We start from the raw sequence: 19,205 nt of genomic DNA on the forward strand, positions 1-19,205 counted from the left end.
CACAGTGAACATTCAAGAGGATTTTCCTTTGCAGATTCCAAGCAGGTGTATGAAAAGAAAAGATAAGTCTGGTCAATGGAGTCACAAAATGTTTCTAAGAAGGGTAAATGACAGAGAGAAATGAGAGGCTAGCCAGTCACACAGATCAAAGTCAGAGTTACAAAAATACATGTTACACAAATCAGAGAGCCTAAAAAGAAGTAATTTAAAGATCAAAATAGAGAATGTGAGAGAATGAATGAAAATAAAAGCAAAGGTGCCCACTAAGCAGGACAAAGGTCATGGCCACAGAAGTGGATAATTATAAAGGAGGCATTTCGAATAAACTAGAGAAACATCTTTAACTGCAAAATATCCCCAACCAAGTCTTCAATTATCCATGGAGAATTAAAAAAATAATGCAATGGATACTAAAATACAGTCAACAAAAAATAAGACTACAGAACCCAAGATCCGATCCAATAAAAGAATATTAATGAAGGAGCATTACCAGTTGAGTATGGAAAATCAGTACCTCCCAATTACACTGTGGTTATTCGGAAAGGTACCATATGTCAAAAAGCAAACTACCTCTAAGTCAACTTAAAAGATAACTATTCTGAAAAGGATTCTGGTATAGGTGAAGGGCAAAAAAGAAGAAAAAGAAGACAGACAAAACCCAACCAAGTCTAATCACCCCCATCCCAATCTGAGCCTTCTCACCTCAGAAGGTCCATTCTACGTACTGTACCTGGCTATGATCCAACTATTCTGTACAGCTCTTTTACATTTTATTCTATCAAGAAAGATTTGGCAACTGAAATCTATTATGATGTCAAAAGGTAGCTGACAACATAAAATGTATCCCGCTGAGTTGATGCTGCACACGGCTAAATTTACAACAACATGAGTATCATAAAAATTATAAGAACTGCAAATTAACCACTGATTTCTAGTTCACTGACATAAATAACAGTAAGGACCTGGATAACTTCCAAACATCTTTACCACTGTTTAATTTGTCAAAATCTATCAAGAGCATTTCAACCACAAACCTGTCCTCTAAGGTACATTATCATTCCCACATTCAGATTAGCATCGGTGGCAGCCCAAGGAAGATGGCATAATTACTAAGACTCCTGAAGGATTCTTGTTTCCCTGCTGTAATTCTTCAATGTGTCAGTGTCTCACTCCTTCTTAAGTACCATTCTTGCTCTCAATTAGTTATTTAAGATCATTTAAAAATTTGGCTCTAATTTTGTGAGATGTCTCTCTGCTTTCAAAATTAGCCCCTCATTACAGTGCAAAGGTTCCTACTGGGCTCAAATTAACAGGATTTTCTGTTTACTTCCTATTTGTGAACCAGGAATGCTGGTAGCAGTATGGTGTTAGAATAGTTAGCTGACAGCTGTTGGGAAACCCAGCAGGTAGGGAGGTCACACATTGAAGTAAAATGATAAAGACAATCTTTCCATTTTCAGAGAAAGTTAAGATTACAGAACCACATGGCTTCTTCCACCAACAATCAACTCTATAGACTAATCTCACAGACAACAAAAAGAAAAAATGGCTTTAACATATGCAAAATCTCTTCTGAAAAAATCATTTTATTCATAGTGAACTTAAAATCTTGGCTAAAATATTTTATTACTCAATGACATATACATCAAAACACTGTTAAGGATAATAAAATGGCTAAAGAAATATTCGATATCAAAGGTAAACGCCTGCTTTAAAACTGTTCAGTGAGAAATCATTTTTATGGATGTATGCATGTATAAATACATAAAACCCCTACCCCTGTTTTCCCATTGACATATGCCTAGAAAACATTTATAATACTGCTGAAAAGAAAAAGAAAGTTTGGCTATAACACTGTTAGCAAAACTAATCCATCAGTAGAATCGATGCCTATATTGAAGCTATATATGCATTTGCACAAACTCTAGGCATTTCTAACTCTTTGATTAGTCTAATACAATGAGTTGAGGGAGATGTTTGATAGATACTAAGTAAATCTAGCATGCACTACTTGTGCCCAAATTGGTTTATTTCACATTTCTGTATTTTGGGGGAAAAGCAATTTCTATATGACAGTTGCACCTGGAGTTTGCCACGTGGCCTACACACAGAAAGGGCTGTAGAGTCACGGATTTAGCAGCAACGAGAAAATTGCATTTTATTCTTATTTGCTAAAACATAAAAAGCATATTTTTTCCCTTGGAACATGTTTGTATTGAGTTAGTCCATGTCTACATAGAGTAAGTGAGTAGCAGAGATGAAACAAGGATCTGGATAAATCATAGCTCCAGTCACCTGCCAGGGAAGCTAATATTATATTACCTCAATTGGACCCTACCAACTGCCAACAATAAATTTTAAAATGCACTGGCTAAATAAGCCATCAAGCCTTCAATTCTCTTTAGCTATTTAATTACGGACCGAATGTTCCCACCAGTGTCAGAGAGCTGCTCTGTTGTATTATTGAAATTTTAACCGGTGTGAGAAAGTATGCAAACTCTAAATCTGAGTGAAGTCCTGAGAGGGGGTGACATAACAAGAATGCTTTCTTTTGGTCTTCTCAAGAGAGTCTGCCTCTAAAAACAGAGTCCCAAAACACATGAAGCAAAAACTGACAGAACTGAAGGGAGAATTGGTCTAACACTAACAGTCGGAGGCTTCAATACCCCCATTATCCAAAATAGAGGTAGGCAGAAGATTAATAAAGAAACAGAAGACAGCAAAAAATGCTATAAACCAACTATACCCAACAGACATCCACAGACAATTCCATGTAACAAAAGAGAGCACACCCTCTGAAGGATATCTTCCAGAATACACCACAGACTGAGCCATAAGACACACTGCAATACATGTAAACCTTTCTCCAAATATAACAGAATAAAATTAGAAATTAGTAAGACAAATTTGGCAAATTAACAGACACAGAAATTAAACAGCCAATGGTCAAAGAAAAAAAATCACAAAAGAAAACTAGAAAATACCTTGAGATGAACAAAAAATAGAGACATAACAAAATATGTAAGACATAGGTAAAGCAGTTCCCAGAGGGAAATTTATAGCTGTAAATGCCTACATTAAAAAAGAAGAAAGATCTCAATAAAGTCTTATTTGGAGATAGCCAATCAGTTAACAAATTCACCCACATATCCTAGAACTTGATTCTCCAGCCATAAGACTGAACAACTTGTACAGTGGTCATTTTTATTCCTTTTAAAGCTTACATTATCTAGAATGCCCCAAAGTTACTATCCACAGAAGTTTGTGGTAGAATACGATTCTCTTCTCAATGATTTTTTGGATGAAAAAACTAAGATCACATAATAAGTCAGCAGAATATACAGCTTTTATAGCTTTAAAACATGTTTTCTAAATTTGAATCTAGTGTTTTCTACTGCTATATGAAGAACTAGCCTTGTACATGTAAGTTTTCCATGACTTAATATGTTACAAACCACTAAGCCTTTGGGTAGTTATTACTGTATTCCTTTCTAGGTGCACATGAAATTTCATTTATTTATTATTTATTTTGCAGTGCCAGGGACTGAACCCAGGGCCTTGCACATGCTAGGAAAGTGCTCTAGCATGGAGCTTCATCCCTGGTTTGAGACATACACATACATTTTCAAAGAATTACACTCATTATAAAACTCTCTAAAAGTACCAGAACGTCCCTCTTCTCAATAAAGCATTTATCAAAGACCAATAACCAGATAAAACGATCACCATTGGCTCTACCAAGATAAGCGTGGGTGAATTTGAGTATGAAGGAGAAGCACGATGAAGAGGAGAAAGGGAGAAAAACAAAGCAGAAAGATAAGGGCACAGAACCCATACCCACGGAACTGGCATTGGTGCATTTCTGATAAGTAGATGACAGGCCTTCCTTACTTGGTTTCATTTACTAGTTCTGCAACCCCAGAGAGTTCCATGTCACTAACCTCTCTAAGCCTCAATTTATTCATGTGTAGCATGAAGGCAAGAAGGGTAGCTGCTTCGTAATCTAAGGACTCCAGAAGACAGTGCTAGGAAACAGCTTATGACGGTGGTGGTCACATGTTGAGAACGCGGTCAGTGGGCATGCCGTAAATACCAAATAAGACTTTTGGGATTTCCAGTTTTGCTGTGACACTTTCCCTGAGGCCCTTCCTACTTCCCATTAATACAGAGATGGCATCTGCCACCATTTCCAGTTTGACTAATCCTAAAGGGCAAAATGCTGGGAAAACAACACTCTGTGGTCTACTTTAAGGGTTGAAAAGAAATGGAACTCAAAAGGCCTTCCCTGGTGCACATATGCTGATTTCATTTTTAACAGTGCTGTCAACAGTGCAATGGCTCAGGTGTAAGTGACAGTGCCACTGAGGCATTTGGGGACACAGAAAAAGGAGTAACTAAAATGCCTGAACCTACAACCAACATCTAGGGAGAAGCTGACACTTTTAAATGACTTTGCTTCCTTAGAGAGAGGTGTTAGTTTGTTTTACTTTTGTTGTCTCCTACTAAGAGTGCTTAAATCTTAGTATTTTTTTTAATGGAATAAACTGAATGCAAGCCAAGATCCGCTCTGCCACAGTTACCAAATTCACTTGTGTCAAAATTCAAAGGAGCCAGGAGCTGGTGGCTCATGGCTGTAATCCTCACTACATGGGAGGCTGAGATCGGGAGTATGCAGTTGGATACCAGCCTGGACAAATAGTTCCAGAGACTCCTATCTCCAAAATAACCAGAGCAAAATGGACTGGAGGTATGGCTCAAGTGGTAAAGCACCTGCTTTGCAAGTGTAAAGCTCTGAGTTCAAAACGTCAGTCTCACCAAAAAAAACAAAAAAAAATCCTCAAAGAAAGCAGGGTTCTTAAGGAGTTGAGTGTTTTATTAGCTCTTAAAGAGGTCTCTGGATAAACGTTTTCCACATGGAAGAAAGAAGTACATATACAAGCACTGGGTATAGAGGTGTACACTTGTAATCTCAGAATTCAGGAGGCTCAGGCAGGAGGATCATGAATTCGAAGCCAGCCTGGGTTACAGAGAGTTCAAGTCCAGCCTGGGCTACATAATGAGACCCTATCCCTCCCTCCCTCCCCTTATCCCTCTCACTGCTGCCTGCCCCCTTCTCCCTCCTCACACAGATAAGTACATATATAAATGGTCAGTTCAAGACACAACCAAGCTTTCCAATCTTTGGACTGTCACACACTCCTGTGGCTCTGGCCTCTATGTATCTCTGTGAGTACCCCAAAATCCCTGTGACTTTGACACTGAAGACATACTAGTACCCAGAATGCTCTTGGGACTTACCTCCTTTATAGCAACATTTTAAGACACAAGTGTTTAATTTATAATGGGGAAAGAAGAACCCTGATGGGTTTTCCCTCAGCTCTGAATTTTTCACATTTTGAGAATGGGTGAATGAGAATTTTTTTTCTCTTATTTTTCTATTCTTTTCTTTTTTATTTTTTTGCAAATTAGCTGCATTTTCAAAACCTGCCACCCACAAACAGTCTGAAATACCCAAGTGTCTGCTCTGTTTCTATCAACAGACATTATTTGCAATCAGTTAAAAGGACAAATAATATGTCCAGTGATCAGCCAAACAGCTCAAGCAGACATCTTTGATTCAACACTCAGAGTGTCTTCTACTCTCTTAAAGTCAGACCAAATAAGAATCCTATTTGGGTAGTTTAAGCTTCGATTTCAGACAAGTGCAGCTATTTCAAACCAACTGATCTAGATGCACATGACTTAGTAAGACCACAGGAAAATAATTGAATAAATTCAAGACCAAATCCGTCCTATATTAGTATCAAGATTTATTTACCATTATATCAAAGACTTAGGGATGTGGGGAATTGACTTTTTTTTAGTTTATAAAATGGGCCAATGTGATCAAATCCAGTTTTCTACCTGCATGAAAGGGAAGGTGCCTCTAGTTTTGTGGGCTACTAAGCCCACGCCCAATTCTAATTCTCTTTTTCTCAACATGAACATATGTTTCCCTTAAAATTACTTCTTTTTTCCTACCCTGGTGTTATGCAAGATTCCTGCTTATTTTGGCGATGGGAACAAAATAAGAACTCTTCTTATTTTGTTCTCCATTCCAAAGGGAGGGGTTTCCCAAGAAAAGCAAAGTTCTGCTGTTGTATTTCCTTTCAGCCCTGCTGACCAGCAAGCAGCATTCTTGGGCATGGAAATTCAGGAGAGTGAAGATGAGGGTGCTGGTGATCAAATCCCTAACCTATGGAACCAAGAACAACAGGTGTGGCCAGGGACCCAATGAGTTCATGGTCATTCAGCGCTTATAAAACACAGGAATTGGCAAAAAAAAAAAAACAAAACAAAAACAGGAGTGAAGTGGTTAGAAAGCCCCACGCACAGTTTAGAAAAGGTGCTTTTCAAACACAGACTATGAAAAGAAACAGAGTGCCCAGGAGAAACCAGACTCTCCCATGGAGAAGGTAAATCTTCATTTCTATGACCAAAATCCCCCTTAACGTGTCCACAGGTCTAGATGAAAGCTTCAAAATGAGGGAGGGACTAACATGCCTAGGCAAGAAAAACAAAGACAGCCCTGCACATGGGATATTGGTTTCAATGAGGAAGGGCCAATGCCAAAAACAGTGTAAGAACAAAGTGTTCACACTATAGATCACTGTGAGCAAACCTCTCCCGCAGATGTTGGAGTTGATGAGCTAAGCCTCACACTTGGAAAGACTGTGTGACTGGGGCCATGATATATAAAGTAAGACCCAAGCGCCAACGGTTTGATGGAGCCAGGCAAACGTGGCTGTTTTTGTTGGGTGAAAGCAGCACTTTTTTCAATGAGCAAAGAATTACGGTAAACATCTGCTCACCATGACCACAGAAGAGGTAGTTGTTTTCATCCAAGGTCATTTTAAAGGAATAAATTCAATTAATAAAACCACACAGTAATAGTATCCAACCTTCCATCAAGTCTGCTTGATGCTATCCACAGACCTATTCATTAAGGAAGCACTTAGTCCAGAAAGTTCCCCTACATTGCCAATGAGACTTCTTAGAGACCACTGATGTGGGGTAAGAATTTTCCATCTCAAGGGATGCTTAAAAATCTAACAGACTCCAATTTTTATCTCATCTCATAGGCAGTTTTTTTTGCGGGGGGTTCTCCTGCCCTATCAGCAAGACTTTATTTTACACACGCATACACACACACACCCCCACAGTAACTAATGTCCCATTTTAAAAAACACAAATTCAGCTTGGCATGATGACACTAATCTGTAATCCCAGCACTCAGCAGGCTGAGGCAGGAGGATTATGAGTTCAAGGCCAGTCATAATGAGACCCTGTCACAAAATCACAACCAACAACAACAAAAATTCCAGGTTGGAGTCAGGTTGGGCAAACAGTTCGCAAGACCCTATCTCAAAAAACCCTATGACAAAAAATTGGGCTGGTGGAGAGGTGCAAGGTGAAGACCCTGAGTTCAAGCTCCATGACCTCAAAAAAACAAAAAACAAAACTCAAGTTTGGGATGAATGGTAGAATACTTGTCTAACATGAGCAAGACCCCTAGGTTCAATCCCCAGCACTGCAAAATAAAGAAAATAGAAATTAGTGTTCTAATGGGTTGAAAGCTTGATATCACCTATAAATGTCTCAGGTAACATCTATCAAACTGGCTCTTTGAAAATGACTACGAGAATTAACATAACCTGTAATGGTTGGGGGGGCGGTTAACATTCCTTATTTGGTTCTTTCTTTTGAAGAGAGAAGCTAGCAGGAAACTGAAGTATCACTGTCATTCGAGTGTGCCAAATTAGAGCCCCAGACCTTACTTTACCTTTCAACAACCAGTTCTAAACCCCACCAAAATAAGAGTCACCTATGAATATTGTTAAATGTTGCCGATTAAGAGAAAATAATCAAACTTGCAAAACCTTAATTTCCATTCTGAATTAAAGCAAACTCTGAAACTGTCTTCAATATCAGAGGAGTCTTCTAGACCTAGAAAAGGCAGTTCTGCAGGTACTGAATGCTGCAACTGAATAAAAGTAAAGAACTGAGGCTGTTTTTATTGTGTCACGTTGAGCAATTAACAAGACAACAATAAGTTCAGTGAATATGAAGAACATTTTCTTTCTTTGATTTCTCTATTTCCCTTGGAAATAGAACACAGCAATTCATAAAGGAGTGACTTCGGTAAGCTTATGGAAAGAATATAAAATTCATCAACTCCACTCACTCCAATCAATGACTGTCACATCTAACAAAGTCCCGGTGGCTGGGCCGACTTAAGGGGTGGCTTAGCAACCTGGGAGCAGGGAGTCTGCCAGCGTTTAAATTTTTCCACCCATGACTCTCCAACAAATACTTCTGAAACACCTCCAAGGTCCCAGGTACTATGGCTGTGTGTGCACATGTATGTATAATGTGTGTCTGTGTACATGAACACACATGGATATGGGCAGAGGAGGGGGAGGGACAGAGCTGGGGAGGAAGGGAAGGGTGAGGTGCCAGATTCTGAATGTTAAGGTACCTGGCAGAATCTGGGGGGTAAATAACACAAACTTCAGGACTTCTTGTGTTGACTTGTGCAAAGTAAGGACAGAAAGGAGGCAGAAAGAGAGTCGGCAAGCAAGTTGTTGATACCCAAGTGACAATGAGTCACTAGACATGAAAAAGAAGGGGAAAACAGGGGCCCAAGAGTATTTAATAACCATTGATGCCGACAGCTCTGAAAAAGAGCCAGCCTTAATATAACCCTCTAATTCCCCCAACACAACCATAAATTCATTTCTACAAGGGACTCCAGTATCAGAGGCCACTCTGGTCAGAACTAGAATATAACCATGCGCCTGCCATGACAGTACATTATGCTTCAATGAAAATATAGTGCATCTATCACGTTTGTATAATAGAGGGATTAACTCAGCTATAATTTCCAAGCCTGAAAAGAAAATTCCAAGCTTTTAAGTATATTCCTAGTGAAAGATAATGTGATGAATGTCATAATAAAAAAAAATAACTTGGTAGGAGGAAATAATTCTTTATCTTTTTTAAATGTTCCTTGTGAAATGCATAATTTTAACGTAATGCATTTTCAACATACTTACCCATAAATGTAAATTTGTTTTGATAAAATGAAGAGCCTTTTAATCCAAATTGCACAGTGATGCTTCTCCAATGATCTGTTATAACTTAGTAATGAGAGTTAACAGACTGCCTAATTAACCAAGTCATCATTTGCCAAGATGCAAATATGGGATGAATTGTGGGCCAAGGAGAAGATATGATGGACATGAAAATTATTAATTCAGGAGGCATTAAAGCATGTGGAGTGAAAGTTCTTTGCTAAACCTCGCCATCTTCAATATCTTCAGTTTTTAGAAGTAAAGTGAAAATAAAAATATATTCCACCCAGGGAAAAACATTTTTTTAAAATCAACTAGTTAAGCTGACATAACTAAATTGATTTTTAAATTTTTAAGCCTTTGACAACTGATGGGGTAAAAACTGTAGATGCCCTCTGATAGCAAAATTGATAGCCTTGGAGGCACGGCAGGTGCCATGGTCAGTTCATATCCCAGGCCAGGAGGGTGATGCATGCTTATAACCCCAGCACTGGAGAGGCTAAGGCAAAAGGATTGCAAGGTCAAGGCCAGCCTTGGATACATGGTAAGGCTGAGATACATCGCAAGACTCTGTTTTAAGAAAGCAATAAAGAAAACAAGTATTTACATTCCGCATTAGCTGTAACTCTTTAAAAGGTACCATTTTGACCCTCAGGTGGCACATGAGAAGACAGGTCCAGAATCTTTGCTGCACCCAAAGAATATCTGTAAAAACAAATAGTATCCAGCCTTTTTGAAATTCCCAGGGGAGTGATATTGAGAATTCTATAACACAACTCACCAAAATGACCATGGAGGCTTTATCCATTCACTTACTATATACCTATGAGAAGATGAAGGTAACTTAAAAGATGCCACATGGCTCACCTGTACAAAAGTCTCATCGTTTGCTTCTCATTCCCACCACTTACATGGTTAGTGTGACCTGAAAGATATGTGCATTCTAACTGGTCTAAGACGTTCTGTAAGCCAACTGCCCAAAGTAATTCATTGCAAGTTTACAGGGTTTAATCGAGAAATGATAGTAAGCCCACCAAGGTCACCCTTTCCCCTTGGCTTCTTGCAGGTCCTAGTTCCTCCTCTGAGGCTCTACCAGTTCTCACTTCTGCGAGGACTTCCACTCCCCTCCACCAACCCTCTGCCCCAACACATGGACACACCGCCAGATTCCCCTCACTTTTCTAGTACCATAGTAGAAATGGCCTTTCTGCCATCCTTGCAGATGTATGCTGAAATCAAATGTCGTCCTGCCTTGGGACCCCAGAGATAGATGGCAGGTAGATGGGTGGGCAGAAGGATGAGGAGGAGGGAGCAAAGCAGCAGTGACTGAATTCCAGGTTCCTGGTAGACAGAGGTGTGGTAAGATTTCTGAAGCATGGTCCACTTTTAATGTAGGGAAGGTCACTGGAGAGGCCTAAGTACTAGGCAGACAGTGTCGTAGGGAGACCTCACAGAGGACACACAGTCTTGGGTTAGCTGGACTATGGGGTATTTAAAGCTCCTTCCACCCTCCAATTGCCTGGATCTACCATATATCAAATACAGCACCTTGCACATCATGCAGACACAGTCTACCTTCCCAGCCACCTTCCATCTACTTTCCCTTCCTTTGCAAAGGTCAAGGCCCACCCTTGGCTTCACAGACCCAGGCCAAGGAGACCTTCAAATCTCCCTCATCCAGTCCTGTTCCAGGCCCAAGGGGGGCTCAGTAACACACATGTGCTTACACAGAAGCAAGAAGATCCAATCTGTGCCATACCTGGTGAGCTCCTAAGAAAAGACATCTTTCTGCTGAAGTTCCTACAAAAAGAACAAACGCAACACAGAGCACAGTACAACCAAGAGATTAGCAAGTGCAAAGCCCTAAGTTCAAACCCCAGTGCCAGAAAGACAGAGAGAGAGAGAGATCTGAGTTTAAAGGTACAGATGTATTAAAAGTAGTACACTCTTAAAGTTAACAAGTTCAAATCCTTTAAGTAAAAACTGTTTTTCATCCCTAGCAACTGGCTTTTATGCATTTTTGAGCCCAATATTTTACTACTATTTGAAGGTAGGTCAGACCTGGATATATGGCTTACAAATCCATAATTCTGTGACCAAGTAATTGATGGTTTAGATGTTAGCCAGTGTTACCTCTAAGTACCCCACATCTTCACCACAGTAAATCTAAAACCCTCCAGGTGAATGTCCCAGGAACTAAAGGGACATTTTGACCCAGCTGGCTGGGAAAACACCCCAGGTTATAAGAGCGATGCTCTGGGAAGGAAACTCACACACTACACTTTTTCACACAGGTGATTGAGTGGAACAAATCAATTGGTGGGTGGTCAGAGGCTAACGTGAAATCAAATAAGGACTACAGAGATGAGGTTAATTAGAATAATATACCAGAGAAAAAGGACTCAAAAGATCTAATGTCTTAATAGGCACATCCAAGTACAGATAGAAGACAGCCAATTACCTGGTTGTCCTCATTCCAAATCATATTGGGACATACTTTTATTTCTTAGAGCTATCAAAAATTAGCAAAAAAAAAAAAAATTAAAGCATTTGAAAACATCAGGCCATAGCACCCTGAACACACTCGATCTCATCTGAAAACATCTAGAAAGATCAAGCACTGAAGCTTACAGCTTGACATGCAGAGTGAAAACTGTATGTGTGCTCAAACAACCGGGCATCTGCAGATCAACACCCAGAGAGAATGTGTACACGGGGAAGACAGCCTGGCCTAGGGGTTAAAAGCCGAGGTGCTGGATCTGCGTAAGTTTCTGCACCCATGCAATGGATTTTTACATCAAAATTACCTCACAGAGTTATTTTACATTATCGAGTACTAAGAATCATGCCAGGCACACAGTGAACTCTCAGTAAAGGTAGACACTAGCAGGTAGACCTTTCACAAATTAGAGTGTTTCTTTTTAATACTGTTGATCTGCATTTCTCCAGATTAGGTTTTGTATGAGTTTGAAAAACTCAATGTCCTCCTCTTGCTACTTTGTAAGGGAGAAGGGGACCACGGAGTGACAGAGGGTCAATGACAATGTGTGACTTCTATATACATACATCCAGGTAAAGCCAAGAAGACCTGAGCATGACTTAAACTAAAGAAAAGGCCATGGTGAGCAAGAGGACAAGCAGAGGAGTGTTTTGGGTCACCATTAATGAACGCCTGTGGACAGACATGAGTGAGGATGAGCCAGTGGGCTCACTGGATCCAAGGGCAAAAGATTTACTATGACAACTGGCACTGAGAAATTCAACACAGGCATATCTTAGCCAGAGTCCCCTGGCAATGAGTGACTGCTGCAGCCTCTGGACTCAGTGCAGCAAAGTTCAAAAGCACTGAGGAAAACCCCCAGGAAAACTCTAAGCGTTCCTGTGGATACTCAGGCCCTGGGGTACGAGGCGGGCAGGGAGGAGCTAGTGTAGCCTGGCAAGCATCCTATGCAAACAGTTCTCACCCAGGCTCAAATCACAGGGATCTGTTTCCCCTTCCGTGAATCATTATTTTAGTTTCTGAAATGATATCTGTTGACAGGGGTGTTATATGTTTTTAGAGATCCAAAAAAGCTGGGTGTTAGCTACTCTGAAGGCCATCAGGAGTTTAACAAAAGTTTTTCCTGATTTTATTCACTTACCTTGACTGAAACCCATTGGATTTTATCTTTTTCTTTCCTGAAGAGGATATGAGAAAACAAATTTGATGCCTTCAACTCCTTTTTAATTATGTCATTTTATGCTGCATGTTGAAATGGTTAAACTATAAATAAATTAATGGCAATTCTGATTTCTTAGATACCCCTAGTTAATTCATAGGTCATTTTAAGAGTATGACATTTGGTCTACTTCATCATTTTTCAACCAAAAACTATATGGGGAGAAAGAGAGAGGGAGGCAGAGAGAGAAAGACATAGACACTGATTCTTCTCTATACTTTGACTTTCACGTTAAGTTTCCCAAGGAACAAGACATGTAAGTCACTGACATGACAGAACAATATTGCAAAAATAATATATCACTGTCTTTAAGCAGGTGAAAGAAATTGGTGGTAACAATGAAAGATATTTATATCTAACTCTTTCCAGGATTCTTTTTTTTTTTTCTTCTTGGCAGTATTTGGGTTTGAACTCAGGGTCTCATGCTTGCTAGGGAGGTGCTCTACCACTTGAGCCACACACCCAGCGCTTTTGCTTTAGTTATTTTCCAGACAGGATCCCGTGCTTTTGCCTAGGCTACCCTCAGACAGTGAGCCGCCTAGCTCTACCTCCCTAGTAACTGGGATTCCAGATGTTTGACACCATGCATGCATGATACCTCAAACTTGAGTTTTCTATCAGAAGTAAGCAAAAGTTAAGAATGGACCAAGTGTACATTAAAAAACAATTAGAAGAAAATTTATAGAAATTTAACATATCTTTTTGTTTCCAGGCAGGAGATCAAACCAGATCTGATTAATGTGAGGATGAAATGGTTCCCCAACAAGCAGGCTGAAGGATGAGGCAGCGCCTGAGCCCTGAATTTCCAAATTTCTGTGGCTGTGGCTCTGGCTCTGAGCAATGAGGAATCATAGCATTTGATATTGCTAACTTGAATTGTCTGAGGCACAAGTCATAAACACCCAAGAGTCAACAAGTCGACACACAGAAACCAGACAATCCACTACCTGCTCATATTTTGCATTTACGTTTTAAAGTTAATTTAGTGCAGGAAACATGAGCAGATACAATCAGGAATGGAGACACTTTGTCTTCCTCATCACCTTTAAGATGAAGAGAGCAGGCTGGGCATAGTGGCACATGCCTATCCTCCTGGCACATAGGAGGCAGAGACAGGAGGATCTTGGATTCCAGATCAGCCTGGGCTACGTAGTGAGACCCTGTCTCAATCAATCAATCAAGAGAAAATAGCCTAAAATGAGGAGAGAAAATGAGCTCAAGATAAGGCTTGTCTGCAGCTCCGGGGAACCCTTGCTGATCTTTCTAAACCAACAACACCATTACTCTGTTCCAGAACCTGGACACAGAGCATTTGACCTTCAGTATCTCATTTAACTCTTGCAGTGACACTCTCAGCTAGGTCATGCTACCACCCCTGCCTCAGATAAGGAAACTGAGGCCAAAAGAGATCAAATAACTTCATTAAGGACCAGAAGGCAGGATTTGAACACTGGAATCCACACTCCTTCATTAACGGCGAGTGCCCCAGTCTTCCTAGAGAAGGTGACTTATAACCCTGTCTGAGGGGGACACAATATTAGAGATGTGTGTAGTGCAGAGTGGCAAGGTGCCAGAGAAAACCCAAGAGCAGTAGAGTGGAGGTGGCCTATGTCATTCTTTGTCCTCTTATGCCCTCATCCATGTAACACACTCTTGGGTACTGTGAGATAGAGCAGTGTACAGGGAGATCCCCAAATGTTCTCTAACCAATTGACAATTCTGACTGTGCAAGCCTGTAACATGTGTAGCACCTCTGGCCATGGGGAAATCACACTTAATTAGACAGGCCCACCCCTGCTTCTGACCCAGTAAATAGGTGACTTCACAAGATTCTGTGCACCCAGCTCTGACTGCCTCAAGCACTCCAGAGACGGCCATGTCGTAAGGTCCACCTCAGGGCCATGGTGAGCCCTGCGGACAGCTTCTGCCACAATCACACAGCAGCCTTGGTGCTCAGATGACAGCTTTCTTTTAGTGACATCCCAAGATGATCTGTGGGGGGACAGGGCCTGCTGTGCACAGAGGTGAGGTAAGGCAGGAGACCATCATTGTTTAGCATCAGCCTGCACAGGCAAAACCCTGTGGTTTCAGAATGGCATCACCAATCCCAGCCTGACCTGAAAGCAGTGAGTAGATTGTGCTAGCAGGGCAGGCCCGCTGTCTGAGTTACAAAAACAAACAACAAAAACCCAGAAAGCACATGTCGTGGGGAACCTCATCCAAACAGGACCCATGACCATGTCCAGTGGTCTACACTCTGCTAGTGGAATGTCCACCTGGGTTCAAGGCTGTGGGGGTCCTCCAACACAGGCATCAAGCCTATTTCCCAAAACAGTACACTTACAAGAAACGACCAGGTGAGAAGCAACGGATTCCAAGACGCAGTTCACCTACCAGTCAGACAAGTAGCAACCACCCAGCCATGGGACACCACACACTCCTGGCATGCATGCAGGTTTCACCCATCCCTGAGCACCCAGCACAGGGCCAGCCTTTGCTGTGGGCCAGAATCTCTGCTGACCTCTTTGCCAGCATCAGTTCATGGACTATCCATAGGAAGCTAGCTTCTGTTTCTACTCCCACTTTCCAGATGAGGAGGCTGTGGCCTGGCAACCTTAGGTGAGTAGCCCAGCCTCGAAGGGTCACTCAGTCACCAAGCAAAGGTGGGCAGAGGTGACTCCATGCTAATGGACCTTGAGCGCAGGCAGCGTTAACCACACTGCCATCCTGGTAATGCATCCTGTTTCCTGTTTTATCAACACCAGCACGGGCTGGGAAAGGCAGGAAGATGCTGTAACACACAGGGACCTCTCAGCCTATTCTCTCTGAGTTGGAAATTTTCACAAAAGAACTGAAATAAAAAATATGGATAGGGATGGCTCCCTTGTCAGCCCAAGATAAACTTTCAGGAGAGATAGGAACAGCAAACCACAGAAGTACATGCTGGATGGTTTTGTCATATTTTTGAGTTCACCAAAGAACAGAAGGACATGACAAAGCCATCAGCGATGTCCCCTGCTCAGACTGGGACTGGGTGGGAATCTGCCTTGTCACAGGGACTTCATGCTGGCACTCAGCTGCAGCAGAAGCTAAAGCCACAGGAAAGAAAATCCATTTGTATGTCCAGGAGTTTGAACTTTGGTTTATGGCTATCTTGAAAGGAAAAAAACAAACAACTTATTTCTCAGATTTGCCATAGCACAGTCGGTAAGAACATTATGGTCCTCAAATATTTAGTGAGATGTGTAGCTGTGCTAAGACTTGAATAGACTGAAATTTTAGCTTATAAAATTCAAACAAGACACAAGGCAACAGAAAATCAACATCATGATTTTATATAAGTAAACACAACTGTGGCTCAGCAACCACTCATCTTTCCTTCCTTAGTACTGGATCTCAGAATTTATCTGGGACACCAAGTCACTCAAGCATAAGAATGCTTTTCTCACATGTCCTTATAATTAGGGGCAGCTAACAGGATGTAAATGGAAGTCCTAAGCAAGGCTTCAGGAAAAGCACTTTACAGGGGCTCTTCCTTTCAGGATGTAGAGGCAATGGCTAGACAGCCAGCAGCCATGATGTGACTTTGAAGAAGAAGCAATATACTGGAACAAGCAGAGGAGAAAGCTAGAAGGCACAAACTGTTCTTCTCAGATATCTGTTATGAGAGAGAACACATAAATAACCTTCTTCTACTTACATATAGAGTAGCATCTCTTCCTGGAAAACAATCCTAAAATCATATGATATGTGAAAACACTTGTAAAAAGATTACACTACCATTTTCTATGAGGCAAAAAAAAACCCCTAGAAAATTCATGCATTGGGATTCTGATTACCCCTGTATTCCCAAAGCTGTTCGTTGAAGAAGACTTTACTTCTTAATTAAGCACTGCTAGTCCAGGGAAGCACAGTTGCTGTGCCTGTCTGTATGTTTTGATATGCAAGTCTTGAGAAGTTCAAACATACTGGTAGACATTCAAGCATTATTATTTATTAAGGCCTAGTATTAAAGGTGGAAGATCTGAAAGCACTCTTGGATTCTGATGATTAAAGGAATTTAATCGTTCTTCATTGGCATTTGATCTTTAGCCTGCCACAGTCTACCCATATACCTCTTCATCCACATCTGATACTAAAAGACATTTCAACAGCTTGTCCATCAACACTAACACAGGAGGAGCGTACAGACAAACCACATTACTCAGAAAAGAAAAAAGCCTCCCCACCCTCCGGCTTGTGAAAACCCAAGGTGACTAAAAGGGGAAGAAGGAGCTCTCCCCCAGATGAGCCACAGGGCTGGAGAGCCGTCCGCTGAGCGTGGAAGGACTGATGTTTTCAGAGTTACGTCTGGCTTCATCCTTATGACTCCCCGCCCCCACACACACCGCCAGGGAGTGTGGGCAAGTATTTTTTACTTCCTGTTTCTTCCAGATAAATGGTTTGCTCAAGGTCAGAGTGACTAGTGCTCAGTGAAGTGTCAAGTTCACAGGTAACACATCCCTAATTTGTTGCATGAGCTACAACCTCACTGTTTTATTGCTTCTTTGATTGATTGATGATTGATTGATGAGGTGGCCCTGACGTTTGAACTCAGGACCTCACATGTGTTACCCAGGCTCTCTACTACTTGAGCCACTCTGCCAGCCCTTTTTGCTTAAGCTGTTTTTCAGACAGGGTCATGAGTTTTTGCCCACGGCTGGCCTCAGACCCTGATTGATTGAGATGAAGTATCATGAAGTTTTTTCCCAGGTGGACTGGAACAACTGTCCTCCTGATCTCTGCTTCCTGAGTAGCTGGGATTACAGATGTGACCACCATGCCCAGCCACTCACAGACTTCTATTTTTGTAAACAAAGTTTTCCTGGGGCTCAGTGACTCCCATTCGTTTACAGATTGTCCAGGGCTACATTTGTGTGACAACAGGACAGCTGAGGAGCACCCTTATGTCCCTGCAGTGTGACAAGATTTACTATCTGGCCCTTTACCAAGTTTGCCAGCTCCTACACCAGGTCCCCTTCCTACATATCTGATCCCAGTGATGGAGCCAAGTCTTCAGAACCATAAACCTGCCATGGAGCGGCAACCAGCGTATGCCATGGGCTTTGGGATTAGTGGCTGATAAAGAGGACGCTCAAGCTCTTCACTCTGCAAAGACAAATGGCAGTTCTTACACAGTGCATGACACTGCTGGGGTTTGTCACTTACCCTGAGCTTTTACTGTGTCTCACAGCCATAAAAAGCCTGGGGTCACTGGCAGGGGGCATGCATAATGCCACAGGACTGCAATAGACAGAGGGACACTGGAAAGAAAAAGAAAAGAGAAGGTTACAAAAAGGGAAAACAGTGGTGTATCAAAAAGAACACAGTCCTGTGGGCCAGGTCCCCTTGTTCCCACTCAGTAAGCACCAGTGCTATCCTTTCCCTGCAGAACCAGTGCCTGCCCCAGCTTTGAATCTGAGTCCAGCATCATAGAATCAGAAGAGAAGGAAGACACAAGTTATACAGCCAAGTCATACTGCCACTGTTGAAGCCCTGACATTCAAGTTTGGTTCCTTTACAATCCATAATTTCTTTTCTTATAATAAATTCTCTTAACCCCAATTATAACAAATTGTGATTTGAGCTTTGGTCATTTTTCCCTCTCTCAATCATCCTGTAGAAGCATCAGACAAAGGCACCCTGACATGCAGGGGAGCTCTCCTGGGCCCCACATGCAACCTCCCTGGCCACCATCTGCAAGTCCTACTTTGGGTTATGAAGGGAGACTGGGATTCATCCTCCTTTTGTGGGAAGGCCAGGCATATGCCAAGGCCCCAGCCTTTCCTAGCCCAGTTGGGTTAAGAGCAGAGTGTGTGGCCAAGGCACACACTGCTGATGGATCAGTCAACTCTCACCCAGCAGACACCAGCAAGGTTTCACCTGCCAGGACTCCTCTGTGCAGATTCAGGACATGGTCATGCTACCTGTGAGGTCCTGAAGACCTCAGAAGAATTCTCTCAGATGGGAAAATGAGGCTGCAGAATGAGGGGACACCATGAGTCCTTGGGGAATGCATTGGTGGAGTGCACTATGAGGTGTGTGCTCTGTCTGCAGTACCTGCGGGCAGTGTTCTTTGAGTACGTGTGGTGTCCAACCTGATCAAACAGAGAAGGTGAAACTGAAAAGGAGATGTATAAGTTTTATGATTTGAATAGTCAGCCTTCTCCGGAAACCATGTGGGCTGTCTATCAAGCAGAACTCTTCTAGAACAGAGTTCAGACGTGGTACTCCCCATGGGTGACTCTTCTAGAAAAGGAGGTTGAATGCAGGCTGGATTTGCCCACCCTGAGTTTTCTAGGTATCAGCCATCTGCAAAGAGATGATTTCAGAA

At 41.8% G+C, this 19,205-nt stretch overlaps 1 protein-coding gene across 10 annotated transcripts in view; it reads right to left on the minus strand.

Moving 5' to 3' along the window:
* The window catches only part of Foxp1 (forkhead box P1), a 414,133-nt gene that overhangs the window by 341,328 nt on the left and 53,600 nt on the right, over positions 1-19,205 (minus strand). For all 10 annotated transcript variants that reach the window (XM_074044240.1, XM_074044238.1, XM_074044237.1 and 7 more), the window contains one exon: positions 18,041-18,135. The gene's annotated coding sequence lies outside the window, so the exon portion shown is untranslated. The remainder of the gene's footprint in view (positions 1-18,040; positions 18,136-19,205) is intronic.

Source organism: Castor canadensis, chromosome 10 (assembly GCF_047511655.1).
Source record: "Castor canadensis chromosome 10, mCasCan1.hap1v2, whole genome shotgun sequence".
NCBI classification, from domain to species: Eukaryota; Metazoa; Chordata; class Mammalia; order Rodentia; family Castoridae; genus Castor; species Castor canadensis.